The following is an 18,865-nucleotide window of genomic DNA, read 5'->3' as shown; positions in this document are numbered from 1 at the left end:
TGCAGCACGGGTGGCGCGCTTCTGTTTGAGCAGAAAGCTAGCGGAGCTTCGGACGCGGCCCGAAGCTGGCGCTCCTTCCACATTAGAGTGGCATCAATAAGTCGGACGTACGAAATTTTTCGTAAGAAATAATAATAATAGAATCAGCAGCAATAGGCACTCCCACTCGCCGACTTTCTCCTCCTATTTCAGGTGATTTTTGCTTTTCTTTTGTGCGAATAAATGTTCTGCGTTACTATGGCTGCGCGCGCATACATACATACACACACACACACACACACACACACACACACACACATATATATATATATATATATATATATATATATATATATATATATATATATATATATATATATATATATACAGTGAAGTTGACGCGCGTGTGAAGCTATTTATTGACGTTCCGGCCGGAATCCAGCCTTCGTGTGACCGGACCCCGGCCGGAACGTCAATAAATCGCTTCATACGCGCGTCAGCTTCACTGTGTATATTTGCACGGATCCAGAAATGTTCTTTTTCTGATGTATAATGTCAAAATATATGGTGTTCATGTATGCAAAATATGTATGTGCATATATTTTCTTCTATTTCTTTTCCTTTCCACAAATGCGTCTGTTGCGCGTTTATTTTTCTTTCATTTCTTTTTTTCTTCGTTGGTTCAGCTGCAAAGTCGGCATTATTATGTATGTGCTCCAACGGGTTCTGCACTGTATGCCCCACTGCTGCTGCCTTTGTTATGAAAATGGGAACTCCGCCAAGCGGATTGTCGCTGTTATCCCCATCCCCTCCATTGTTATTTTTTGTCTCTTTCTCTGTCTCTCTCTCTCTCTCTATCTCTCCCTTCCACTCTCTTTCTCCTTTTTTACCCCTACGCCTTCCCCCCGTGTAGAGTAGCCAACCGGAACTACCTCTGGTTAACCTCCAGGCCCTTCTGTGCATCCTCTCTCTCTCTCTCTTGGCATTGATGGTAAACATTATAACTGAAGTATACGCTACCCACCTCTGCCGCCGAGCCGGCTGGCTCTTTCGATCTCCGTCTCGACCGTTACGTGCAATGCAGCCTAGGTTGCTGACTCCGTCGGCCCGGTATACTTCCTCCAAGGCTTTCCTTAGCTTCATTGTCTGTTGATTTCATGTGGTAATTTGTTAATAAAGATATAGAGCTCTTCAGCTACCTTGTTTCTTCTCGCTCGAAGGCGTTAAACGTGACGCGTGTCGCTGCATTTCGCGTCTGCGTTAGGGGTCGGTATCATGTAGCGATTCCTTCCTTGCTAAGCACGAGGTCGCGGGATCAATCCCCGGGGCTGCGGCCGCATTTCGATGGCGGCGAAATGCAAAAACGTCCGTGGTCCCTTGCGTTGGGGACACGTTAAAGATCCCCTGGTGGTCAGAATTAATCCGGAGTCCTCCACTATGGCGTGCCTCATAATCAAATCCTGATTTTGGCACGTAAATCCCCAGAATTCAATTCGAACCCTCTCTCTCGATTTTGTAACACTCTTACCATCCACCGTTTGCGGCTGATGAACTCGCTGATAGCGAAGGCGGAGCGTCGCTCTAATCACTGATACAGAGGGACGGACGGGGAATGACGGCATGTAATCGTCGCGTCGTTACATTATCCCTGCCCCAGATACCTCGCGCATCTCTTGGCTATCACGAAGAGGGTTGACTATCACGATTTCTCATGCAATTTAAACCGCGGACAATCTGTTTTGTGCGCACGTTGCAAACGGAGCGAAGGGTGGCGCGTCTACCTCACCAATCAGGGGATCGCGTGAGGCAGCGCGTGGGTGACGCGTGGGCTCGATTTACAGCAGCCGCCGCAGACAGACCTCTGCTCATGCAGCGCTTTGTTTCTATATATGAAATTGGTGGCACCATCCGTGAGCAGACGACGCGCACTACTCTGGCGCCATCTCTTAGCCATCGTCGCCGCAGAGTCCGCCTTGCGCGGCACTACGCTTTTCTTCTCACGCTTTCGCCATACTCTCCTCCGCTTTATGCCTCATGACACCGCTGCACACTCCTCCTTCGCTTTCCTCCTCTCGCTTTCTTCGCTGTCGTCGTCTTTCATTCCCCGCTGCGCTCTTGGCTTGCTCTTTGCTCCTTCGCTGTGCTTGTTCGCTCGGTTACGCTGAGGACGCCAAGAGACGCTGATTCTCGGCGCAGGGACGGGCGCCTAAGAGGCTCTAACAGGGCATTAGTGTGATCAAAGCGCTTGTGTATTTACACTGTCGTTCGAGGCGAGTGTGTGTGCGTGTGCAGATTCTTTGTAATTGTTTTGGTAAAGGCTAGTTTCGGATTTTCGCTTCAAGTGCAACTGCCGCGATCTTTGTACGGACCGCACAATAATGATTTCTTTATTACGCCTACGTGTTCTCACCGCGCTATCGCGGTTAATATCAGTGCCAAACAGCAATGTGGCGAGTGTTGTTCTCAATTTCACTGAAAACTCATGATTCCCCTAATTAATTGTGCATATATATAGGTGCTTTTGGTTTACACCTTTCCATGCACTATTATTGACTGCAGCGCTCAAACGCGCGCGCATGCACAAACAAACAAACAAATTAACTCTCCGATGTTGCTTTGTGCCTACGCATTGGGACCAAATGAAAGCGCCCTTAAAGGGCCCCTCACCATGCCACATAGAAAATTTCGGTTATGCGGATGGATGGATGCTATGAGCGTCCCCTTTGGAACGGGGCTCTTGTTATTGTATTGCCTAATGTGCTACCTATGTTTAAAAACAAGAAAAAGAAAGGAAAGAAAGGAGAGACACGACGAATCACCAAATTTTCTGAACCCCTATTGGGAACTATTTTTGCAAGCCCCCGTTTTTTGCCGTTTCCCTACTTTTCTTCGACCAATCTTCCAATCGCCTCTTACTTATCTCTATTGCGGACATGTTTACTTTTCCCCGGCTGTCGCGTAACCCAAGTGCTTCAAGTAGGCCAGTGGTGCCTAGATCGACCGCTTGGCAGATATCGTCACATTCTAATAAAACATGCTCCATCGTTTCCCTAGCTTTACCGCAGCAAGCACATGCTTCTTCCTTCTTATATCTCGCTTTTTTGGTGCCTGTTCTAAGGCATCCTGATCTCGCTTCAAGAAGTAATGAGCTTCCCTTTGAGTTATCATAAATTGTTTCTTTCCTGATCTTAAGTAGTTAATCATGGCAGGTTTCTTTTCCATTGCCGCCAACCACGAGATTATTTCAGCCTCTTACTTTCCGCTTGACGTTCTTTCTTGCTGTGTTGCTCACCCTACAGGCCGCATACGCATCAGTGTTTTTCCTGTGCAGATACGTCAACACTCTCCCAGCCCATTTACTTTCTTCCATATTCGTCAGTCGTTCTCCATAATCAATTTTACTGTGAGCTTCCCTCACTTCAAAACCTGTCCAGCCCATGTCACCTTGCACAGCTTCATCTGTAGTCTTCCCGTGAGGGCCCAGTGCGAGGCGTCCCACTGACCTTTGGTTGTCATCGTGTCAAGCAAACAACTGCATTTACAAATGCAAGTCCTGGAACGACACCTTTCCACATACCCTGGAACAACTCATGCCTATCCCCATAGGGCTCTAGGTTTCATTATGGTCGCATTTATTTTCCCCTTCGCTGTTATTCTTTTATCCTGTGTTTCCATGTATCTTTCGCCTTTGTTTATTCATATACCAAGGTATTTATATTCTTTTACCGGAGGTATTTCCTGGCCTTGTATTGACTGTCTATTCACTCTTTTCATTGCATACCATGACACCTGATTTTTTAACGCTAGATTTCAGACCTCAATTCTCGCTTTCCTGACCACAGATATTAGCCAGATGTTGCAAATCACTTTGCTTGTTAGCTAGCAACGCAATACCGTCCGCATAAAATAAACCTGGAAGCTGCTCCTCTACAACTGTACCCGCCTGTTTGTATGAGAGATTAATGCCGATATTACTTCCTTCTAGCGCCCTCTTCATCCTCACCATGTACGTCATAAACAGCAGTGGGGATAAAGGGCACCCCTGCCTCAGTCCGTTGTTGATATCAGCTTTCTCCTCGCTCCTCTGCCCTTGCCATTCAACGCAAACGGTATTTTCTAGGTAAATATATCCTAAAAGCTGTGTATCGTCGATAAACATTCCCCTTCCAGAATATCCCACAAAATGTTGCGGTCTACTTTGTCATACGCTCCTGTAATGTATAAAAAAGCCGCATATAACGGTCTTCTTTCTACTCTGGATATTTCAATACACTGAGTAAGGACGAATAAGTTATCATCCAGATGCCTACCGATTCTGAAGTCATGTTGAAGTTCTCCCAATATGCCAATATTCTCTGCCCATGCTTGCAGCTTTGATTTAATCGCCTGCATTGCTGATATGTATATTACCGATGTAATGATAAACGGTCTGTATGTGTGAATTCTATCTTTTTTCGCCTTATGTTTATAAAAACTTGAGTATGCTTCCATAGTTTGGGACCCTCACACAAAAATTAACATTAAGAACCTAGAAAGAATTCAAAGAAAAGCAATACGATTTATTTACAGTAATTTTAAGGCTACTGACTCCTCCACTACATTACTAACCGACAACGGCATTGAACTATTACAAATTCGAAGAAAGAAAAGTCGGATAGAGTTTCTTTCAAACTTAATTAATCATAGGCTAGCCTTAGACACCGCAATATACGTATCCCCCTTGATAAGCAGACCCATTCGACACCACTACCCTCACTCCCTAACACCAATTTCCGCAACGACTGACACTTTTCGGTACTCTTCTTTTCCACAAACAATAGCTAACTGGAATAAACTAACTGAAGCGTATCCCCATTGTCCGCGAGCTTTATACCATTTGTGTAAATAATATTGTTATTTCTTGTATTAATTATAGTTGTACTGTAATCAAGTTTAAATTTTTCTTAATCGTCTACCTTATCACCAAACAGTTTGTGTGAAAAACGTGTTACACACTTGTTTCATCTTGTTCTTCTGTGTATATAATCTTTTGTGTTTTGCTCACCCTACTTGGACTTCTGGTCCGCCGTATTGTATAAATAAATAAATAAATAAATAAATAAATAAATAAATAAATAAATAAATAAATTCTACTTTATCGCCAACTGTCTGGTATTCATCTCTTTTTTAAAGGGACTGACAACCAATTTTCAGGGTACCCTTTTCTTTAAATCAATGGAAAGCTTACCGGTCAGAGTGCCTCATCATGAAGTGAAGAAAGGGGCTGACGGATAAAACAGCACACTGTGGTATAAAAGTTATAAACAAGGATGAGGTGCGTCAGAAAGGCTTGCCAACGTTTCGACAGGAGGACCTATCTTCGTCAAAGGCAGCCTTGTCATCTTCGGCATGTTAGTTTTAAAGGGTTAGTAGAGTGACGTCAGTGACGCCACCATAATCTGCTTCTCAGATAAGGGTGGAAGTATAGTTTTTTTGGCCAGTAGAAAAATACAAGCAAGAGGCTTACAGACAACTAAACAACCCAGAACACTACCGTATGTTAGATAACGATCCGACATTATCCTACACACTGACAATTACCAACAGGCTTAAATCACTTTTGGCTGTTGAATTGGTAACACTGTCAGAATACAAATTTCTTAAACCAAGCAAGCAAACTGCTGGGCGCTTCTACCTCCTTCCAAAAATTAATCAAATTCCATCCACTGAACTATACGCCGCTAATATCCCAGGGCGCCCGATAGTATCAAACAACAACACCCCGACATAGAGCATCTTCACATTCCTTAACCACTTCCTTGATGGCTTTCCAAAAACACTTCCGTCATTTGTACAAGGTACGCACCACCTACTGAAACTTATGAAGGACATTAATACTAAAGGTAGACTACCCCAAAACATAATTATCGCAACACTAGACGTTACGGCCCTGTACACCAAAATTACAATCTCAGATGGTTGATCTTCGAGAAAACAAACGATTTCTGAACATAATGCGCAGCACTCTATTCGAGTTTACTTGTCTCTCCCAGAATTAGTTCTAACACATAGGTACTTGGAATTTGAGGAGAGTTACTACCTACAAATACGTGGTACAAGTTTGGGTACGCCTGTTGCACCAACCTACGCCAACATATTTATGGGTATTCTAGAAACAATTTCCTATCGCACTGCACTGACAAGCCCCACACATATATACCTACGATACATAGACGACATGTTCATAATATCGGGACATGGTGCTAAGAAGAGCCCGCTGAGGTGCAAGTTTTGCCAGCCAGTTGCGAGAGCGGCGTCGACTTTTCCTGGAAAGCCACCGCAACCCTCTAGCCAAACGGCGTCACCAAGTCTACTGTGTACCAAGGACAATGCGCCACGTCCGCCACTGTGCGTCGCGGCATTGCCGAGATGAGTTCGACGAACCAGGCTTTGTGACGGAACACGCCACCGCCGATCCGGTCTCCTGTGAGCAAGGGAGCGCCCGAGGGAACCTAGTTGGAGGCCCTTCCCACACACCGTTCGTGACGTAAACCCCGAGTTCTGCGAAAACCGTCTGACGTCGATGGGAACCGTGAATCTATGCGGAAATGTGTGTGTGTAAGCCCTCGCGCAAAGAGGCGGCTCGTCTACTGGTCGAACGTTTCCCTCACCTAGGGATCGAGGGAGGACCGAGTGCTTATAAACCACTGTTGTGCGGCTGCTCAGTGTACTTTCTCTCGCAGTCATGCTAGACTGATGAACTGCAACGTCCTTATGTAGATACTGTAAATAAACCCATAATCCTCGTTCTCGATGAGAAGCAGTCCTTCCCTTCAACAACGTCCTCAGCGTGGATAAGTTGGACGACGGCATGGGCCAGCTACCATCTAATTCATGTCCGACTCCAATCTTGACAACCGGTTACGAACGGTGGGATTGAGCCCCCAATCCTTACAACTGGTTCCGAGCGGTGGGATTGACCTCCCAATCCTCACAATGGTCAAGACAGTCTAGATAAATATGTAGCACTTCTAAATTCTTTTCACCTAACAAAAAAATTCACATCAGAATTTTCAATGGAGCGCATAAACTTTCTCGACACAAGTATATACATTGACAATGGGACACTAAAGACAACGCTGTATAGTAATCCTTTCGACAAACAACAGTACCTAGAATATACGAGCCACCATCCCAGACATTGCAAACAATTAAGGCATATTTAAAGCCCAAGCCACACGACTACGTCGCATTTGCGTTGAAAACCAAGACTACATAGATAGACTCGATCACCTTAAAGAAACCCTATCCAACAGGAACCACCCAGAGTGCCCTTCAGAAAGCCTACACCGTTGCAACCAAACTTGATTGAGCCGAGGTCCTCAAGCCCCGCCCTAGGATCACAGGAACTACGCCTCTTCTTACTACTAAATTCTCAAACGCACTCCCAAACGTGAACAACATCCTCAGTAAATACTACCCAATTCTCACCAGAAACCAGAAACTTAATAAGATTTTTCCCGACCTGCCCAGAGTGACCTACAAACGCGACACTAATTTTAAGGACATTCTTGTACATGCTGTTAAGAACGGCCAGCTGCAGTGCAAGTTTTGCCACCCAGTTGCGACTGTGGATGCAACATTCCGGGAGCGTCGCCGCCAACCTCTAGCCACGGCGTGACTAAGTCGACTTTGTGTCATGAACAATACGCGCATCCTCCACTCTCCGTCGCTTCAGCTAGGATGCGTTCGACGAAGCAGGCTTTGTGCTGAAACCGTCACCGTTACGCTCTAGCCTCGTCGCCGTTGTGACTGAAGGAGTTCGACGAAGCAGGCTTTGTGCGCAACAGCACAACGCCGACCTGATCTGCTACGGGTGGGGGAGTTGACGCGGAAACGCCGACGCAGGCTCCTTCCCACGCACCGACCAAGACGCAAGACAACGCGCTACCCGGAACGGCTCCAAGTTCTGTGAAGCCCCTCTGACGTCGGCTCCGGACCATCGCACCTGTGTGTATGCGTGTGTGCGTGTGTGTGTGTAACCCGTCCCGGAGAGAGGCGGCCTGTTAAAATGACTGAACGAACGTTCGCGTCACCTTGTATCGGGAGAGGACTGAGTGCTTAAAAACCGCTGTTGTGCGGCTGCTCAGGTGACACTCTCTCAAGCAGTCATGTTAGACTGATATAAATACTGTAAATAAACCCTTATTCCTCGTTCTCGATGAGAAGCAGTCCTTCCCTTCATCAACGTCCTCAGCGTGGATAAGTTGGACGACGGCATGGGCCAGCTACCTTCTAATTCATGCCCGACTCCAATCTTGACAACGGATCACGAGCGATGGGATTGAACCCTCAATCATAACAATGCCAAACTAAGGACAAAGACGACGTTTGGAACCGGTCCCTGTGGCCGCCCCAGATGTCCTACATGCAAACATATTCAATCTACAACTACAGCGCCCATTCCCTTTACAACCAGCCGCCACCGACAAGAACCGCACGTGACGTCACTGTACTAATCCTTTAAAACTAACATGCCGAGAAGGACGAGGCCGCCTTTGACGATGATTAGTCCTCCTATCGAAACGTTGGCCAGCCTTTCTGAGACACCTAATCCCTGTTTATAACCTTTAAATCACAATAATCATAATGTGGTAACACAAAAAACGCCGCGGAACATTTTTTATCAGAATTTTTCGATCTACAGTGAGGATCTTAGTCGTTCACTGGAGCCATGCTGAAAACGGTTTAGGTGCGCGCGATAGTGTTCATACGCCGGCATTAGTGGGAGGCAGACGATAAGTGTGGCCGTAGCTGTGACAAAGTATGATTTTGTTTATCAAATCGATCTTCCAGCGATTAATATTTTCCGAATTTTCCGAGCGCATTTCTGCCGTCGCCGTGGTGTTCTGCGTAAAATCAACGGGCGATAACATTATCGCCCCGCGCCTTATGCTGTATGTGCGATTGAAAGCGTGCGAGGGTGAGTCGAAAGCGATGGCTCAATCTTGCGCGTGCCAGGGAGAAAAATTGGCAGTGGCTTAGCTCGGCTATGCCAGGATATACGTAGCGAAAGCTAATGCATAGCATGGTTAGCCTTGGTTAAACTTGATTGCAAGTCCAGGTTAGTCAGGTTCTCTAGCTATGTTGCGGCGTATAGCCAGTCGTTCGGCGCGCTGTTCGTCTGTTTCCCGGGCGATTAGTTTGCTCTTCATCTCGTTCCGATGTCGATTCCATGCCTCCTCCAGCTTATCAGAATTGTCGCCGTCCATACTGCCGCCTTAACTGTGGTTGCGGCGCACGCGAGCTCTCCTTTTCAATCTTTCGACATGTTATCACTATTCGCCTAGGAGCTCTGGGCTCGAGAACATTCGATCTCGGACCCAGAGGCACCCCGCAAGGTCCTCTCCCCGTTTTTATTCAACTTATCCATGAGAGCTCTTTCCCAAAAGCTGGCCGAGATTGAGGGTGTCGGTCACGCCTTTAACGCCGACGACATCACAGTCTGGTGCGAGGGAGGTAGCGACGGGTACATCGAAGAGAAATTACAAACAGCGATCACAGTCGTTCAGGATTTTGTCGCGAAGGCAGGACTCTGCCTGTCGGCTAAGAAATCGGAAGTGCTACTATACCGACCCACAATCGATGCAAAGAAAGGGACACCTCCCGATATCTCTATCACCACCGAGACCGGATCCGTCATCCCAGTAGTACACAGAATCAGAATCCTGGGCATGTTCCTGGAGGAGGACGGCAGTAATGACTACACTTTAGAGCGCATCGCAACCAAAGCCGATTCCATGACAAAGTTAATCACGAGGGTGGCCAACAAAAAAGGGGGGCTATCGGAGGATAATCTTAGGCGACTCTTCCACGCCTTCCTAATCGGTCACATTAACTACATAGCCCTGGCCCACAAGTGGAGCAGAAGGGACGCGGCTAGAGTAGAAACAATCATTCGCAAGAGCATAAGAAAGGTACTGGGTCTACCACAGAGCACCAGTACTGAAAGGCTGTTGGAGCTAGGTGTCCACAACACCTTTGAAGATATAGTCGAGGCGCAACAGATTGCACAAGTTGCAAGACTGGCTTCCACGGAAGCCGGCAGACAGCTACTAGCGCATATCGGTCAAGGTTCGAGCATCGCCAAACAGAGGGAGTGCGCGCTCCCCACCAAAGTCAGAGAAATGTATTCAGTATGCCAGATACCTAGAAGTATGCACCATGAGCACAATTACGGCAGACGTAAAGCGAGGGCCAGGGCCCTTCTTAGCCTGGCGGCTAAGATTGAGAACGTCGCCTTCGTTGACGCTGCGCAATACGCTGCTTCCAATAATTTTGTTTCGGTGGCTACCTCGCTGCGGGGGTAGCTGACGTCGCTTACGCATCAAAATGTGAACGCCGACAAAGCCGAACAGGTGGCTGCTGTAGCCATCGCCATGGCCAGCATCTTCACTATCTTCACAGACTCGCGAGCTGCCGTTAGAGCATTCGTGAAAGGCTCGGTATGCAAGGAAGCCGCTCGCGTTCTCTCTGCAGCATCTTGGACAGGCAAAGACCACCTAATCTGGTTCCCCAGTCACATGGCCAGCGAAGCTCATGAAGCCGTCCCCAACGCCAACGAACTCGCTCTCTCCCTGGCGTGAGATCTCACCCGCCGCGCGGAAGGTGGGCAATCGGAGGCCGGGGGATGGCAATGGCACAGGGACTCTCTCCTTACGTTTAACGAGGTCGGCAATCACTATCAACTAGGGCGTCGGAAGTTTCCACTTCCACACCCACACTTACACAGACCACAGGCAATCACCCTGCGAATGCTGCAGACGGAGACGTATCCGTCTCCATTTATTTGCTCAAAGTTCCTAGGCGGCATCAACCCGGGCTGTCCGCGCTGTGGACATCCCAGATGCACTCTTAAGCACATGCTCTGGCAGTGCCTGGGCTTGCGCGGGTGTTCAGGGTCTCCCTCTTCGGAGGAAGACTGGCTCCGGCTCGTCACCAGCTCCGCCAAGGAAGAGCAACTCAGGGCTGTCCAGAGAGCCCGCGATATCGCCGAGTCTCAACCTCCCGGCTCCGTCGTGGGTGCGGCCCGCAGACGCTACCCCCTAACGGGGACACTCATCGTCTTCTCAGGACCAAAATAAAAGTTATTTGTCTGTCTGTCTGTCTGTCTGTCTGTCTGTCTGTCTGTCTGTCTGTCTGTCTGTCTGTCTGTCTGTTATCAGGCATGCGACACAGCTGGCGAAGCGAGCGGAGGCGAGCGCAACGACGAGGAACGCGGTGTGCCCTCATACCAAACGGCGGCGGCGGAACACCTGTGGCTCGGTGCTACTAGTGGCCCATGCGCAGTAGTGACTAGGGTGAGAGAGAGAGAGAGAGAGAGAAAGAAATATCCGCGGCGATCGAGGCGCGCGTTGTGACGTCATGGGCCTCCTCGAAATCGCAAGTTCGCGGCCAGTAAAGCTTTCGCTTTAAAAGGGTGGAGGAAGCGCGCCGTCTTCCGTCATGCGCGAGGCACCGGGCAGAATAGAGGGAGAGGGGGGAAGCGTACTACACCGCTGGCGGCTGCGTATGGCGGAGCCGCGTGGACGTCGTGTGCGCTGTGTTTTCACCGCTTAGCTCGCGCTGAAGCGAGACGCAGCACGAAGGCCAATTCGCTCGTTGCTGCTGTCGCGCTTCCTCACTTCAGCGTTTTGACAGCGAGTGTGCGCCGTCATCGAGTGTGATGTGTTCATATTTGCTGTGCGCACGTGACACCCCGCTTGTTAACTTAATTAGTAAATGAATGTTCACAAGTTTATACGGCCGATAAATCTACCATTACGTCATGTAGCTGTCTATTAATTTGCTATCCCAATCGATGCTTCGCGTTTCGGGCGAAACTCCTACTTCTTGCTAATATGCCGATGAATGTAATGTCTATCTGGATACAAGTGGTGCTACTCCATTTTCCTTTCTCTCGAAAGTGTCGCCATTTCTAACTGCGCACTTAGTTATTATTATTATTATTATTATTATTATTATTATTATTATTATTATTATTATTATTATTATTATTATTATTATTATTATTATTATTATTATTATTATTATTATTCAAAATACTCACAGGCTCCAAATAGGAGTATTGTGTGAGGGGGGCATGTACAGAAAATGAAGGATACAATAAAGCAGCTCATGCATCATTATACAATGGGTAACGGTTTCACAGGACACAAAGAACTAATGAGAAGTATAAAGTTACTATAAGGCCAGAAAAATATTGCACAGTATATGCAATCTATGAAGGAACATTGAAATGGCGGCTAAAAGGGTGACTAACGAAGTACAAGGCAGTGAATAAAACAGTTAGGAAAACCAGAGCAGTACTTGGTATTTGAAGGCTGCAGAGTCATGTAATGCAACGATGCGATCAAGAAGATCATTCCAGTAGCTTATGGCACGTGGAAGCGCTGATGAATTAAAAGCGGTGGTTCGGCCAAATATGCGCCTAAAGCTGTGGCTATTACAAAGACGACGGGATGTACCATGTGGTTCGGTAAGGGGAAGGGTAGTAGGATGCTGACTATGAATTATTTTGTGGAAGAGACAGAGCAAAGCTACCTTCCTTCGCAGCTCTAGTGTTGGGAGTGATAGCGAGAACTTCAGGTTAGTAACGCTAGTCTGTCGGTCATATATCCTGGTTATAAAACGTACCGCGCGGTTCTGAATTCGTTCAAGTGATTGTATTAGATAGGCCTGATGCGGTGACCATATGGGCGAGGCGAATTCAAGTTGAGGACGAACAAAAATCTGATAGGCTAGTTTTCGAGTGGCTAAAGGGGCATCTCGAAGATTACGCTTCAGATAGCCAAGAGTACGCGATGCTTTGGCGGTCATTTTATTAATGTGAGTTTTCCAGCAAAGATTGACAGTGAGATATACGCCAAGGTACTTGTATGAAGTCGCATGCGCACAAGGGTTAGTTCCGGGTTATTGCCGCTATTAAGTAATTCTATAGATAAACGTGACGTTACTGAGCGGGAAAACGATGGCAAGCCGAAAAAAGAGATAGATCCTAAAACACAAAATGACGGCAGAGACAACAAAGGCATGGGACGGAGTGTAGAATGTTATCTATGTTGTCATCGCGTGAGGGGAAAGTTATATGTCGGCTAGTCAGTCACCATGCGATGGCATAGTCTAGTCAAGTCGTCGCACGTGCTCGAGGTTCGAGAAAAAAAACCGCGTTGTTTTGGGATATTTACGTCCGTTTCATTCAGAGAGAGTGGTAAGATTATGTGTAAGCAAGAGAGGGGTATGCGCCTTGAATTGTGTCTCCTCTCGTGGTCGTACGTTGCGGGAAAGGTGTATGAGAGGGGTATGTATATCCTCTGGGACAATGAAGAGGTGCTCCATATATTGCATAATTACAAGCTTGAACGGGTGAACTAAGCGTTTGGAGTTCAAACTCGTGGTGCTTATGAAGCGAAGTGTACAACCGGTATGCGGCCCAGTGAACGTTGCTCTGGCAAAGGCTGGTCGTCAAGATGCACTCGGTATGCAGCCGGCAGTTAGCGAGGGATCGCGTTGCCACATAAAGGCAAGAGAACGTGACCCATAGTTTGAGAGAAATAGCGTGAACCTGCGGCTTCGGAAAGTCGCAGAAGACGATCGAAACTCGTCGTATTGTCTTTCTAGTTTCCAGCACTGAAAAGAGAGCTAGGGAGCAGCGACGTGTGGCAGCTATTTCAAGGTGCCAGCGCTTCTTGTATTGGCGATGCTATGAAACGGAGAGCGAGGCGTTAAATAACGGAGATCCTCTCTCACGCTGCGCAATCGTCGAACACCGAGTAGCAGCCGAACTTCGGCGCATCTTAATCACGTTTCAACGCCGATGTGGTAAATGCTAAGGAAACGGTGCGGCCTGCCATCACCTTAGGCTTGGCTGTGCAGTCCTTTCGATGCCGGAGGTTCCACTTCACCGCATTTCTCCCTCGTTGGTCCATCCGGGCACTTCACTCGCCGCCCGCGCGCGGTGTCGTTATTTGCATAGCCCTGCATGCTGCAAACTTCTCCCCGCTGTCCTCCACCCTAGGGCCACTGAGTCCCTTCCACTACTTGTTCTTGGCCGTAAGTCTAAGTCGTGCTTTATCCCCTCTGAAAAACTGTTAATCCCCCGAGCACCGAAATTTTGAGATTGCCCAGAAAAACAAGCGGTAATCTGTTTTCCTTGAACAGGAGCGCGGATCGTATAGTGGAACGAGGATCCGCCTCTTCTCTAGCAATGACCACTTTTGCCTCGTTTAGCTCGTCCTCTGTGCAATTTTGTATATTTGTTCACATCTTCGTAATCATGCGGTGTGTGTGTGTGTGTGTGCTGTTGAGTCGGTGTTGTTCCTAATTGCTTTTCGGTTCCACACTCCTATTTATCGTGTCCTGTTTGTGCTTCAGCGAGCGAGGAGCATCCTTCGTTAATTGCACGCGTTGCACGACGCGTAGGCTCCCAGGACTTGGCGCTTAGGCCGCACTAATGACCGGGGGCATTCACGAACGTTGCACTCGTTGGCGCAGAAAAAAAAAAAACAGAAGGAGGAGAGACAGTGAACGGCGAAAAGCGAGTCTGCCGTGTCACGTCATTGATGAAGGAAAATCCGGCATCAGGCAAACTTTTCGTAAGATAATTTGTTTAACCTTTCGCGCGTCTGGCTCCAGTTACACGCTAAAGAGTAATGAGTAGACTCATTAAACTAGCAGTGCAATTTGTGCCGAAGCCTCAGTGGTATACTCATGTTCTTCAGATAGAAGGGAAGGTGTGACAGTGTTTTGACAGGAAGGCTGGTACATAGGAGGAAGCGTGCGTGAGGAGCGGGCAGCATTTCAACGACCAGCAGCTCCACAGATTATAATGATCTTGCTTTTTGACCTAAACTCATTCGCATATTCCTGTACTTCTTGCCTCGCATCGCCGTGTCCGTTGAAGGTCATTGCAGCTTACCGTAGAATCCCGAGTCGTCGCCACCCAACGCCCGAAAATCCGCGGAGGAACAAAAATGGCGCTGAGTGTTAGGAAAGGACGTGGTTCATGATTCGATCATATATAACTACGAGGCGCGATAATATTTTCTATTTTAACTTGGAAGGCCTGACTGCAACGTCCCAAAAAGCTTTATTTAGTCCTCTTCCTGGCAGAGTCGTGGCTGTCAGAATGAAAAGTAATAATACATGTAATTAGGTATTTAAAAGGCAATTGCCAGCTTCAGTCGCCAGGCTAAACCCGCGTGTTGCTACAATCCAGCACCAGCACCACCGAAACAGGCAAAAATATATTTCTCGTTGCGCCATTTAGCTTGCTCCAGTAAGAAGGCTGTTTATTAAATGATGAGACCGTAAGAAGTAGGCCACAGAAGGGCCGACTATTCCATGCAGTCATCAAAAATAAGCTCCACTGACTAAGAAATGTAAGAAAAAAAAACTCAGTGCCCTTCCACTCTGTGAAGACGGATGACCAGCGAAGCAGTCTATGTGGGCCCCTATATAATGGCCAACTGCACCTCCGCCGCGGGTCGGCCCGACATTTCACTATCTTTGGGATCGGCCCACGTATGGGGATGGCTTAACGCCTGCTTCATCTCCGCCGCGGGTGGGCCCGGCATTTCACTATCTTTGGGATCGGCCCATGTATGGGGATGGCTTAACGCCTGCTTCATCTCCGCCGCGGGTGGGCCCGGCATTGCACTATCTTTGGGATCGGCCCACGTATGGGGATGGCTTAACGCCTGCTTCATCTCCGCCGCGGGTGGGCCCGGCATTGCACTATCTTTGGGATCGGCCCATGTATGGGGATGGCTTAACGCCTGCTTCATCTCCGCCGCGGGTGGGCCCGGCATTGCACTATCTTTGGGATCGGCCCACGTATGGGGATGGCTTAACGCCTGCTTCATCTCCGCCGCGGGTGGGCCCGGCATTGCACTATCTTTGGGATCGGCCCACGTATGGGGATGGCTTAACGCCTGCTTCATCTCCGCCGCGGGTGGGCCCGGCATTGCACTATCTTTGGGATCGGCCCACGTATGGGGATGGCTTAACGCCTGCTTCATCTCCGCCAAGGGTCGGCCCGGCATTGCACTATCTTCGGACTTTTCTTTTCTACACGCGGACATGGTAGGGGGGAAAGTAGCCCTTAACAGCTTCGCTGTAAAAAAAAAAAGGCAGAAAGAAAATATATCGGAGGAATTGGGCATCACTGCCCCATAGCCTGCTATGCAATGTACAGTGAGGGAGGTTGGCGTCTTAAAAGGGCGGGCGGCTTCCCGAGACGCGTAGCTTTTTTTTTTTTTTTTTTTGCGAAATAGCAGTGTACGTTCTCTTAAGAACAGACTGCATACTAAGGAAAAGTGCGTCGTTAAAAGTGTTTTCTCATGTCTATTACTCGCCGCTTTACACCCACAGAAAAGGGGTGTGTACGCGAACTAATACACCATTTTCGAAGAAAGGTACTGGTTTAGGCGAGTTGGTAGGAATCCATATGAATCAGTTGTTGCGCTCAAGCTGAAAGACAAAGGACTAAGGATTTGGCGAACACGAGCGCTTTCAACTGAGATTTATGTCCAATAAGGGTTATATTATATACATAGGCGATCCAGGGAAAACACGGGGAATGCGGGAAATGGAAATTCAAATGATTAGCAAAACCAAAACCAGGTGAAAGCAGGAGCCAACGTTTCGACAAGTGCACTTGTATTTTTCAAGGCTACATATGCTCTCCTCGGCACAGTATACGTAGGTACGGTTCTTCTAAAGGGGGAGAGAGTAAGGCACAGCCTTCACACACCCTCGGTCGCTGCCTCGCCGAGGATAGTTTAAAGGCTTGCCCACCCGCCTTGCCCTATCCCCCCTTTAGAAGAACCGTACCTATAATAGTCGGGCACAACTTTAGAAAAAAGGGGCGTTTACTCCTCCAAGGTGGGTACACACGAGGCTCCGCCAATAGGCGCGCACTCTAGACTGACGTCATGAGCCGGACGGCCGGTGACCCCGCCGATGGAGAAGATGGCGGCCCGCGCTTCAAACTGCATGGGGCCGGCCCCAGTTCAACAGGGCCGGCCCCTTCTCTCTCGTCTACTTTGTCTTCTCAGTCATCTGGCTGTGTTTCCTGTTTTTGCTTCTTGTGTTGTTTCCGCAATGTGATTAACCAACTTGCAGAAAAGAAAGTTCCGTCAGCCATGACAGCAGAAAAGTTTACTGATACATTTTGTTAAGAGCATCACGTTGGTTGCACAGTAACTTCGCCTCTTACCCCTCTTCATATGTTCACGCATGAGTACATGCGGCAGCTCGCCGGAAGTGCACATAAAAGGGTGCCATATTATGAAACAGCACCTTGCTATGTTTTTTGCATTTTTCAGGCTTTCAGTCTTAGTAAACGGATTGTTTCGCTTCCCATCACATATTGTGCTACAAATTTTCAACACGAATGACATTGTGCAATGGAGTGTCATTTCCTGTCTGGCGCTTTCATCTTTACAAAAGCATTTTTCAGTGAAGAGCTCAGCAAAGTAGTGCACTGAGAGCTTTTGCAACTTTCGCCGTTTATTACTTCGCCAATTTCGTTGTCTGAATCTTGCCGTCGCTTTGCCTACGACCTGTGCAATGAACAAAGTGCCTCAGTAAAACACATTCAGCTTTACTCACCATTCTTCAGTACAAAAAATGATAGCAGAATTATTCAGGGTTAATAAATGTGCCTGCATTCGCGTTACTCGCCCTGTCAGATAAACAAATTAAGCAATGGCTATGTCATGGCTGCGATTTGAAGTGCACAATGCTAAGTGACTTTCAAGCGTGCCCCCGACTACTGCTATTTGACCAAGGGGCCCGTCAAGCTCTACAGTGGCTGCCCAAATGAGTATTATGGGGCTCACTGAGCTAATGATGTTTTATAATTGTTTCCTTATTCGCATTACTTGCATGAGCCAGATAACCAAAATAAACGATGCAACCTCCTGAATGTGCTTTGGCATGCAAGCTGCTAACAGTGGCTGTAAATTTCGCGTTGACCACTGCTTTTTCATCATAGGGCCTGTCAAGCTGGACAGTGGCTGCCCGAATGAGCATTTTGGGCCCCACCTAGTTATTCAGGATTAATAATTATGTTTGCATTCAGATGTTCCAGCATTTAAGCATGTTTCCGTGCCAGTACTTAAATTGAGCACGATCTGTGCAGGACGTTGCTTTTTTGGACTGGAGCTTCTATTAAAAGGAATATGCCACCAAATGAACTGCATACTTATTTGAGAGCTCACGGGAGAATGGTTTGCTTCTGCGAGCCCACCCGTAAAATTTTGACACCCCTTATAAGGGCTTTTCTTTCGTTAATAAGACGCTGTTATGCTTTGTCGAGTGTCACAATGCCGTACAACTAGGAGTTGGAGTCGCTTTCTTCGGCGTCATCTTCACCCAGTTGGATCACGATGGCTTGGATGTGGTCACTCTCAGACATGTCATGTCTGAACTTTGCTTCCAAGTCCATCACGGGGTGCAACGTTCTTTCTCCACTCATCCGCCGTTACGCGCTTGATTTTATTCCCTCAAGACGTCTGAAGTCTCTGTTGTCCGCAGCATTTTTTACCTTTGCCAAGGTAAAGCCTGGGTACAATGCAACCAGCCCTTTCAGCTGCATTGTCTATGATGTAGCTCATGAAGCGTGGCTTTACAGATGCCACCAACTCAAGCAGCTGCATTTTCACCATCCTTTCACTGTAGGCGATGTTCTTGCTTTTGAGCCACTCCTGTATTTTTTCCTTCTACCAGGCCGTCGTATATAGGCAATTTCTCTTCTCGCCGGTTATGGTAAGGTGCATTGTCCTAAATAATGACGCTACCAGGTGGCAGCTTCTGCAGGATGTCATTGAACCATCCCTCGAAG

General features: G+C 47.7%; 1 protein-coding gene across 2 annotated transcripts in view; it reads left to right on the top strand.

Moving 5' to 3' along the window:
- Pka-C1 (Protein kinase, cAMP-dependent, catalytic subunit 1) overlaps nucleotides 1-18,865 on the top strand; it is a 443,650-nt gene that overhangs the window by 108,289 nt on the left and 316,496 nt on the right. The gene's annotated exons all lie outside the window — the stretch shown is intronic.

Source organism: Dermacentor andersoni, chromosome 11, assembly GCF_023375885.2.
Source record: "Dermacentor andersoni chromosome 11, qqDerAnde1_hic_scaffold, whole genome shotgun sequence".
Classification (NCBI taxonomy): Eukaryota; Metazoa; Arthropoda; class Arachnida; order Ixodida; family Ixodidae; genus Dermacentor; species Dermacentor andersoni.
This window is presented reverse-complemented; position numbering and strand designations above follow the sequence as displayed.